This window comes from Streptopelia decaocto (genome assembly GCF_964273445.1).
Source record: "Streptopelia decaocto genome assembly, chromosome: 2".
Taxonomy (NCBI): Eukaryota; Metazoa; Chordata; class Aves; order Columbiformes; family Columbidae; genus Streptopelia; species Streptopelia decaocto.
The window spans coordinates 158,870,707-158,879,791 of record NC_138655.1 but is presented as its reverse complement, the minus strand read 5'-3'; the positions used below and the strand labels follow the sequence as shown (position 1 = coordinate 158,879,791).

The 9,085-nt window shown below is 49.2% G+C and overlaps 1 long non-coding RNA gene across 1 annotated transcript; it reads left to right on the top strand.

Annotated features, from left to right (window-relative positions):
* Positions 1–401: 401 nt before the first annotated feature.
* LOC309436712 lies at positions 402–8,424 on the top strand. Its single transcript, XR_014183393.1, has 3 exons — positions 402–643; positions 1,827–2,377; positions 7,382–8,424. It is a non-coding gene; the product is annotated as an uncharacterized lncRNA (long non-coding RNA).
* Positions 8,425–9,085: the final 661 nt, after the last annotated feature.

The following is a 9,085-nucleotide window of genomic DNA, read 5'->3' as shown; positions in this document are numbered from 1 at the left end:
CATAATACCCAATCTAAACCTCCCCTGGTGCAACTTGAGGCCATTTCCTCTTGTCCTATCACTTGTTACTTGGGAGAAGAAACCAATCAGCCTCAGGGCAAGGATTTTCCTGAAAATGAGAGGATTTTGAGAGTACCGTTGTTCCTCACTGGCCTCTCATCCAGAGACTGATGGCAGCTTGGGGACACAATTGCTTGTTGTTACTCAAGCTTATAGCCAGGTTTTTAGTTCCAAATGCAAAACAGGACCTATGGCCCAGTGGGTAGTACAGGGCTTACAAGAGACCCGGTTTTCATTGCTGACTTTGACTTTCTGAAGATCATTACTGATAAGGCAACTTAACTCTCTAGGCTGAAGTTGCCCAAAAACTGGCTGCATGGGTTCTTCAGACATTGAAAAGCTGTAATAATACAAATAATTTCCCTCAAATAGCCCTTCATCTTCCATTTTTGAGAAACTCTGTGCCTCCCAGTTAATCCAGGCCATTCCAGCCCATCCAACATGTGGTCTACTTGTGATCCTTGGGATGGTCTTCAAGAAGCAGGTGAAGATGATGTGCAGAAGGCCATAGACCACACGGAGGAGTGTGTGCAGCACCCAGAAAAGTGTCTGATCTTCATTCATCAGCTGAACCGAGGCTGTGGTGAGTATTGGTGCCCTTCCCATGCTTGTTTTAACAGTCTAATGTGAACAACACCTGATGTGTAGGAGTGTTGGGCCAAGCACCCACGTCAGGCAGGTGTAGACAGTGCCCTGTGCCCTTTGGGGACCCTGAAAAACAGGGAGGGGCAATATTTAGCAGGGTGACAATTTCTCAGCCTTTAGGGTGATTGATTTTTCTTGCTCCTTCCTGGTTGGCACAGGCTGGGCTGCATTCCTGCAAACAATAGTTGGCTGCTGGGCCAGCCCCAGCCCTGGCTACCTGCTGCACCCCTGCAGGCATCATCTCGGCTCTGCCCACAGGTCCCTGGGCTCAACGGCTTGTACGGTTTGTCTTTGCACCCCTTTGCCTCTTAAGGTTTGAAATTCATTAGCTCTGTTTAGCAGATGCAGACAATAAACTCAGCTCAGCAACCAGACTACCCATCCTGGGGCAATTTTTTGCTGTGTTTCAGGGAAAGACCCAGGGAACAAATGCAAAAGTCCTTGAGAAAAACTCCCAGGACACAGTTCCCATCTGACATGGTGCATGGACATCCCCCACACTCCCCACTTCTGGGCACCACAGCCTGGCAGCTGCTATGACACTAATTTTGGGGGTGGTGTGTGTTGGCAGAAGGGCATGGCTTTGGGATTTCATCCCCCACCCTTAGCAGAGTGACTTTGTGTAGTCACACGTGCAGCTGGGTCACTGAAACGAGACGGGTTAAAAATTAAGTTTGTAAGGGAGGGTGCAGTGATTTCGTGGGCACTCAGGTATGGTCACTAATGTGAGCACTCAGCTTTCCCACAATTGTGGAAACTGCTGGTCTGCTTGAATGCTAAAAACAAATAAATATTGAGTGTGGGAGCTCCAGCAGCTTTTGACACTAAAGCCAGCGTGTCCTGCAGCTACACCTTTCACCGTCCAGTGATGCCTCATATTAAACCATTAGGACCAGTTGGCTTCACCAGGTGCTAAAGGACCAAACTTTTACCCCACAGGAGAGAAGCCTGGGTCACATCTCCTGCAGGGTGAGGAGCTGCTGCTGGGAACTTGAGTCAAATTGCTGATTCTTGCATGGACATCTATGTAATTTTGTCCAAAAGGCATAAATAACCTTTATTATCTTCAGCTCCTGCGTGAGAATAAGACATTAATCATTAATCCCTCATGTTGTTTGCAGTGTGATTCCCATGAAAGGACAGTCCCAAGGAGCCTGAACCTCATGGAGTGTCCCCACTGTGATACAAGTGAGTACAACCTCACTTGTCCCTCATGGGGCAACCAGTGCCAGGCTCGCACAGCCATTAACCAGAGCGGCGGAGCCTGTTCAGCTTTACTGCAAAATGTCTCCTTTCTGCCGGATTCAGCTGGCGCTGGAAATCACAGAGACTCTGCTTGATGACCCTGACCAAAGCGCGCTGGAATTCGCTGGGTTTCATAAGGTTTTCATTAGGGCTGTGAGAGAGCCCCTGAGGTTTTATGAAACTCCTAAACTATCTGTGCAGCAATTTGCAAAACCGTCCCGTCTGCAGGGATGTTTGTTTTTAGTGATCCTCTTTGCTTTTTTGTCTTCCTCTCCTCATTGTCTTCCTCTTCAAGGTGGCTGCTCTACCTAGGGGAAACAGTGACTCTGTACCATGGCTGATGACTGAGGACTCGATGGCAACAGGATGCTCAGGAGGAGGTTGTTCTTCGTTACCAAGTTGCCAGGCTGGTGCCTGGGTGATCTGGGTTTGTTCTTGTCTTTATGACCCTGTTCCTGCAGCGATACTGGTTGGGAAACCTTATCCGTCTATACCCTGTGCTCTCTCTGTGCTATCATCCCTACAACAGCAAGCGATAATCCCCACTACCATCTTAAGACAGACATGAGGCAGGTAAACATCTCAGCGCAAGGCTCCCACGGTGCTTTATCCTGGGATTAAGTTTGTAAATCGTCTGCATTTGCTTTGCAAATGGCTGAATCAGAATTTAAGGTCTCTGGAAGAAAATTGCAATTTAATAACAGTAATCAGCAGCTGATAGTCCGGATCCTCAGCTCAGCTGCTTGAGGCTTATGTAAAAATGAGAAAAACAGTCAGGGACAGGAACACAATAGCTTTGTTTTCCTGCACATTGTTACCCCATGGTTAGACTCTGTGAAGTCTACCATGGTGGCTTGATGCTCACCCCATTAGACCCTCCATCACTTTGCCTAAAGGGCCACATCCTGCTGAGTCTTCATCATCACCAAGTACTTCCCTAAAGCTTTTTGGTATTCTGGACAAGCACGCTAATTTTCTGAAGTACTAGCAAATTTAAGCTTTTCTAGCACAAACCTCATTCACCCTGGCAGATAGTCAGCCAATAACCCCAAGAACATCAGGTGCCCAAATTCCGGCATCAGCTTTACGAGTAGGGTTTGATGGTGACCTTGGGGTGATGGATCCAGGGGACTTGGCTCCTTCTGGATGTCTCCACAGATTAGAAAAACCAGTCTGAATACACCCGGATCTTAACTGGGGCCCCTCTGCCGCATTCCTCCTCTGGCTGGAAGGCGGCCAAGGCTGCTGCCCGTGCCACGTCACGGTCCCACCTCGGCTATCCTGTTTTCTCAGTGCACCTGCTAATTCTTGGCGGCGAGACACGAGAGCAAAGGGGGAGAGGTGCAGAGGAACCCACGCCCGCAGTGCACACAGGCACGGCCAGCCGCCCCGGACATCGCCGTCCCCCCGGCTCACCCCGCACCGGGTTGCAGATTAACCTCCCGAAACGTGATGGTAGCAATTTTGCTCCAAGGCTGGAGTTGTTCACCAGCAGGAGGCTGGAAAAAACACTTTCCTTTGCATTCCCCCAAAAGTAGTTTTGGGAAAGAAAACACGCTGCGGCACCTCACTCTGCAAAGCTTTCGGTAGCAGCCAGAGCTCTTGTGTTAATAGAAAGACCAAGGGAAGTCTGGCAGGGTATGGCCATTACCATCAGTGTTGTTATATCCCATCATTATAGTCAGGGCAACTATATTCACTGAGGTATTTCTCCTTGCTAGCAGAGACTTAAAGTTGTGCCTCACACCATCAAGGATGGGTTATAGAATCATAGAATCATTTCAGTTGGAAGAGACCCTCAGGATCGAGTCCAATAGTAACTTAACCTAACTCTAGCAGTAAACCCTGTGCCTAAGAACCTCATCTAAACGCCCTTTAAACCCCTCCAGGGATGGTGACTCCACCACTGCCCTGGGCAGCCTGTTCCAATGCCTGACAGCCCTTTCCATGAATAGTTATTTCCTAATATCCAATCTGAACCTACCCTGGGGCAACTTGAGGCCATTTCCTCTTGTCCTATCACTTGTTACTTGGGAGAAGAGACCAACCCCCTCCATGCTCCAGTCTCCTTTCAGGTGGTTGTAGAGAGTGATAAGGTCTCCCCTCAGTCTTCTTTTCTCCAGGCTAAACAGCCCCAGTTCCCTCATAGATATTCCCTTATAGATATTTTAGGACATAAAAGAGGGGTTTGAGACTGATCAGAAGCTATGGTGCTACAAGATATCGTCTCTGGCCCCCTCTCCTCTTTTGCAGGGGGAATACTTTTTTCCCATAAGCCTGAGAAAACATGAGCCTCGTATTCCCAATTCACAGCCCAGCATATCTGGCTTAAAATGGGTTTTGCACTAAGACTGCCAAGCAATTAATTGGAGCAACAGCTACAGGTTTCTTCTGCCTCAACGTTGCAACCCCTGTGCCAGAGAGACCGCTCCTGTCTTATCCTGCTGCAAGCTGTTGGCTCCGGGAAGCCAAACTGCATTTCTAGAGCTCTCGCCAAAGCTGTTCCTGCCCGAAATTAGCATTTACCCTTGTGTCCTTGGCTTGCCAAGGCCACTCCTTTCTTCTGAATCGGGAGAAAATTATTTGGCCCGTCCTGCTCCCTCCTCCATGGGATCCGCCGTTCTCATGGCTCCGTGCACAGCATTGCCCCAGAGCTGTGCTGGGAGGGCTCCTTTGCAGGATCAAGGCTTCTTTGTGTGCTGAGAGCCATCGACTCACAGGTCCTCATCAGAGGAGGATGCAATGACTCCCCACAGCTCGAGGTGGTTGTGTATCTGTCAGTGCAGCACAGCCGGGCACCTTCCAGGACATTTCCATTTGCTGGTGTTAACCATTAACCAGCACACTGTTACCTGTCAGAGACTGTGCTGCCCGGTCAGCTGGAGCTCGCAGCCTACAAATCATTTCCAACATGAAGCCTGACCTCCACCGGTCTGAGCCCATCAGGCCAAAGAGCAAAGCCGTGTTCATTTTCCTGCATCAAATCTCCCTTGCAGGCAGTTGGGCCAAATCCTGAGGCTGGTTCCCAGTCTCTCACAGCTGCTGGTCACCCCTGCCTTGCTCCCGCGTTAGATGCTGTGGCTGGCGGAGATGTGCTTCTCAGGGGGCTTTTGCTTCAGCAACTTAAGAAATATGGGGACAGACTTTTTAGCAGGGCCTGTTGCGATAGGACAAGGGGTGATGTTTTTAAACTAAAGGAGGGGAGATTCAGGCTGGACATGAGGAAGAAACGGGGTGGTAAAACCCTGTCCCAGGTTGCCCAGAGAGGCGGTGGATGAACCATCCCTGGAGACATCCCAGGCCAGGCTGGACGGGGCTCTGAGCAACCTGAGCTGGTGAAGATGTCCCTGCTCATGGCAGGGGTGGCACTGGATGAGCTTTGGAGGTCCCTTCCAACTCAAACTATTCTGTGATTCTATGGTTATGATCCCCAATGAGTGAAGTCCTCACATGTCTTACAGTTGATATACTTGCATACCTATTGGTTTCTCCTTTTCCCCATACCCAGGAGCACAGCACATGAGGGAGCAGAAAATTATAACCCAATCCTTCTCCATTAGATCTGTAGGCAGACTTATAAGAGGCATTATGTCAATTTTTCATTAGGTCATCACATTTTTGTAGGGCAGAAAATTGCCTGAGCAAGGCTACGTGAGGGATATGTAGTAAAGTGTCACTCGCTTTGGTTGCGGGTCAAGAAAAGCTCTCCTGAAACATTATCAGAAATTAATGCAATACTTTGGCTGCTACAAATCAGGACATTTAACCTCACATAGGCAGTGATGGTTCTTTGCATTGATGTCTTGAGCAGCTTGTGGGGGTTTTTTGCCTCCTTCCCTTTGCTCCTCCAAAGCGTGAGGCCCCTGCAGTGTTATCTCATCTGCAGGGTTTGGCCCTTCCCTCTTCCTCCCAGAGCTCCATACCCAAAAGCAGGGTGGAAATACCTTTGCAACGTGTCATTTTGCAAATACATCCTTGGCAGAGCCTGCTTCCCCGTGCACAATGTCAACCTTATCCACAAGCATGTGGGATGTCCCGGGCTGAGGCAGATGTGGGCCATTACACTGCCAAATCTTGATTTTGTACTTTAGCAGGGTCTTCCTCCCATCAGCTTCTGATTTACCCCAGCATCAACCCATGACAATGTCTTCAGTGTCTTAGGCTTGCACGGGGACACTGAAAACAGCCTCATCTACCATCTGTATGCATGAAACAAAACCAAACCACAAGGTCTTTGAGCTCTGGGGATACCGAGTCAAGGCTTAGGACCAGAGTATAAGTGCAGCAGGTCGTGCACATGGGAAAAATAGCTGGAACAGGAACATCTCAGATCATGTTGCAGTTATGAAAGTCAGGCTATTCTGTTTTCCACCACTACTGAGTTAAACTGCTTGGAAATAATGTTTTCTGCTCTATAACCCCATGGCATGACCAGAATTAGCAGGAAGCAAAAGTGCCTACAGCTCAGCACTAAATGACCCCATGTTTTATAACAAACAGTTTCTTTTTCCTCGGCACTGACTGTTCTAAACTGCTGTACATGTATTTCTATAGATATGGGCTCCTTAAAAGCTACTTTTTCACTGTGGCAATGGAAAGGGGTGGCGACAGGCAGCTCAAACTCCTCCTGTGCCCAAACCTGAAGTGTGTTACCAAACCTGTGTGTATAGGAAGGACACATTCCATCCCAAAGCTCAAATTCATGTAGCTGCAGCCATGGAAACAGGTTGTTTTATATCAGTATATATCAGCACTGTAAAGGAACCAGACACATAGCAGCTATTAATTAAGCCCTTGGTGCTGGGGATAATGACTTCATGAGGCAAAAGGGGGACCGGAGCATGATGGAGTTTGGTGCCCATCCTCTGAGATATCCAGATGTCCTCAACCCATCTTCTAATGCTGCTGCTGTGTGACCCTCACCGCTGGGCTTGGGGCTGACACCAAAGATAACAGCAGACCCTGCTGCAGGTCCCCATCTTCCATGGACTAGAGGAAGACACAAAATGTGCTTTCTCTGTTCCCTGCAGCAGAGGAAGACACTCAGCACAATGAAATTAAAAGAATGAAAAATGAAAGGCAAAGGCTTACACGGGTTTTATGAGCTGTAGCCTGCTGACACCAAGAGAGAAATCACTTGCTAAGAGTCAGTTTTGCATCTTCAATCATGAAACTAAGATCTCTGAAGTGTCGCTCTCAGATATGGGCACACCCAGGCTGAATGAGCAGGTTCAGCCCGCACCCTGACTTGCAGCTGTGATTACTGGTACACTGGTCTGTAGCTAATGTCACCGGTATTTTGGGTGCTCTTCCCATTAGGTGTCCCTTGGGGTCAGTGGACTGTAGTAATTGTGTTGGTTTAAACCTATGCTGATACCTGGTTTAGCTGATACCTGATGAGCTGATCCATATCTATTTTTGGTTTGTGCAGGTTAATATAAGAAATTAAGGAAATGGCAAGAGAAGTTTGATGTGTAAGAAGGACTTGGATGGTTGCCACTCCGGAGAGGTCATGTAGTCTTCATCCTTGAAGGTATTCAAAACTCAGCTGGACATGGTCCTGGGACCCCCAAAGGCAGAGCAGTCTGGTGATGACAGTGGTGCCTCCACTGAGGGATGTTCCCTCCACCAGCAGCGAGCAGCACCATGCAGAAGCCATGCAGAAGCAGCTGTGACTGAGAGGAGATGGTTTGTCTTCAGGTCACCCACAGATGGTGGCATCAGGGCAGCTTTCAAAGAGGTTGCCTGCATATTGCAGCCACACTTTACAGATCTGCTTTTATGGAGAAGGACTTGCGGGTACTGGTGGATGAAAGATTGGACATGACCAGGCAACACGTGCTTGCAGCCCAAAAGGCCAGTTGTATCTTGGGCTGCATCACACAGGTGGAGGGAGGTGATTCTGTCCCTCTGCTCCGCTCTGCTGAGCCCCCCCTGCAGTGCTGGTCCAGCTCTGGTTCCTCAGCACAGGACACACATGGACCTGCTGGAGAGGGGCCAGAGGAGCCACAGGAATGATCCGAGGCTGGAACAGCTCTGCTGGGAGGACAGGCTGAGAGAGCTGGGGTGTTCAGCTGGAGAAGAGAAGCTCCAGGGAGACCGCCTTTCAGTGCTTAAAAGGGACCTGTAAGAAAGATGGAGACAGACTTTTTAGCAGGACCTTTTGTGATAGGACAAGGGGTGATGGTTTTAAACTAAAGGAGGGGAGATTCAGGGTGGACATGAGGAAGAAATGGTTTACACTGAGGGTGGTGAGAGCCTGTCCCAGGTTGGCCAGAGAGGTGGTGGATGAACCATCCCTGGAGACATCCCAGGCCAGGCTGGACGGGGCTCTGAGCAACCTGAGCTGGTGAAGATGTCCCTGCTCATGGCAGGGGTGGCACTTGATGAGCTTTGGAGGTCCCTTCCAATCTAAACTATTCTATGATTCCGTGCTTCTTAATGATAAGCTATGATATTTTAATAATTATCCACAGACACAGCTTTCTGGTGCAGAAGGTGGCTACAGCAAACACTGCCAGCTTCACTGGGGTTTTCTGGTTTATCATTACTTTTCTCCTGGGAGGGCAGCCCAGTTGCACGCTCCAATGCTCTGTTTTGTCCTCATTTCAGCCGGTAATCTTGATGGCAATCCTCACCCTTGCTCCCCATCACCCCGGGCTGCAATACATGCAAAGTTCCAGCCTGTACAGGGAGACCCAGCTCAGGCTCGCAGGGAGCAGGGGAGCAGGTTGTCTGCCCCAAGTGCCTCTCCTCTCCAACCAACCGTGCCAAAATCTGGGACAGAAGCAGGGGCTGGAGCTGGGTCTCTTGGGCCCAAGCATTAACATGGCAATGAGCAGCACAGCACCTTGCTTTGCAAAAAAAAAGACAGAGAAAAGAGGGAATAAATCCCTCCTCGGCCCTTTTAAATCTGGACAAAACAGGTCTCTAATTAAATCATTATTGCTTTTTGAATGCAGAGCTGGTGGATATTTGATGCAAGCAGAGAGTTGGTTGAAACTCTCTCATGCTGGCTCCCTCTTTGTCCCCCGTGAGCCTGGGAATGGGTGTGATCTCCGAGTAGGAGTGTCTCCGCGGTTAAGTAGAGGATTGAATTACGGAACGCTGCTGTTCCCGAGCCGACAAGGTAGCA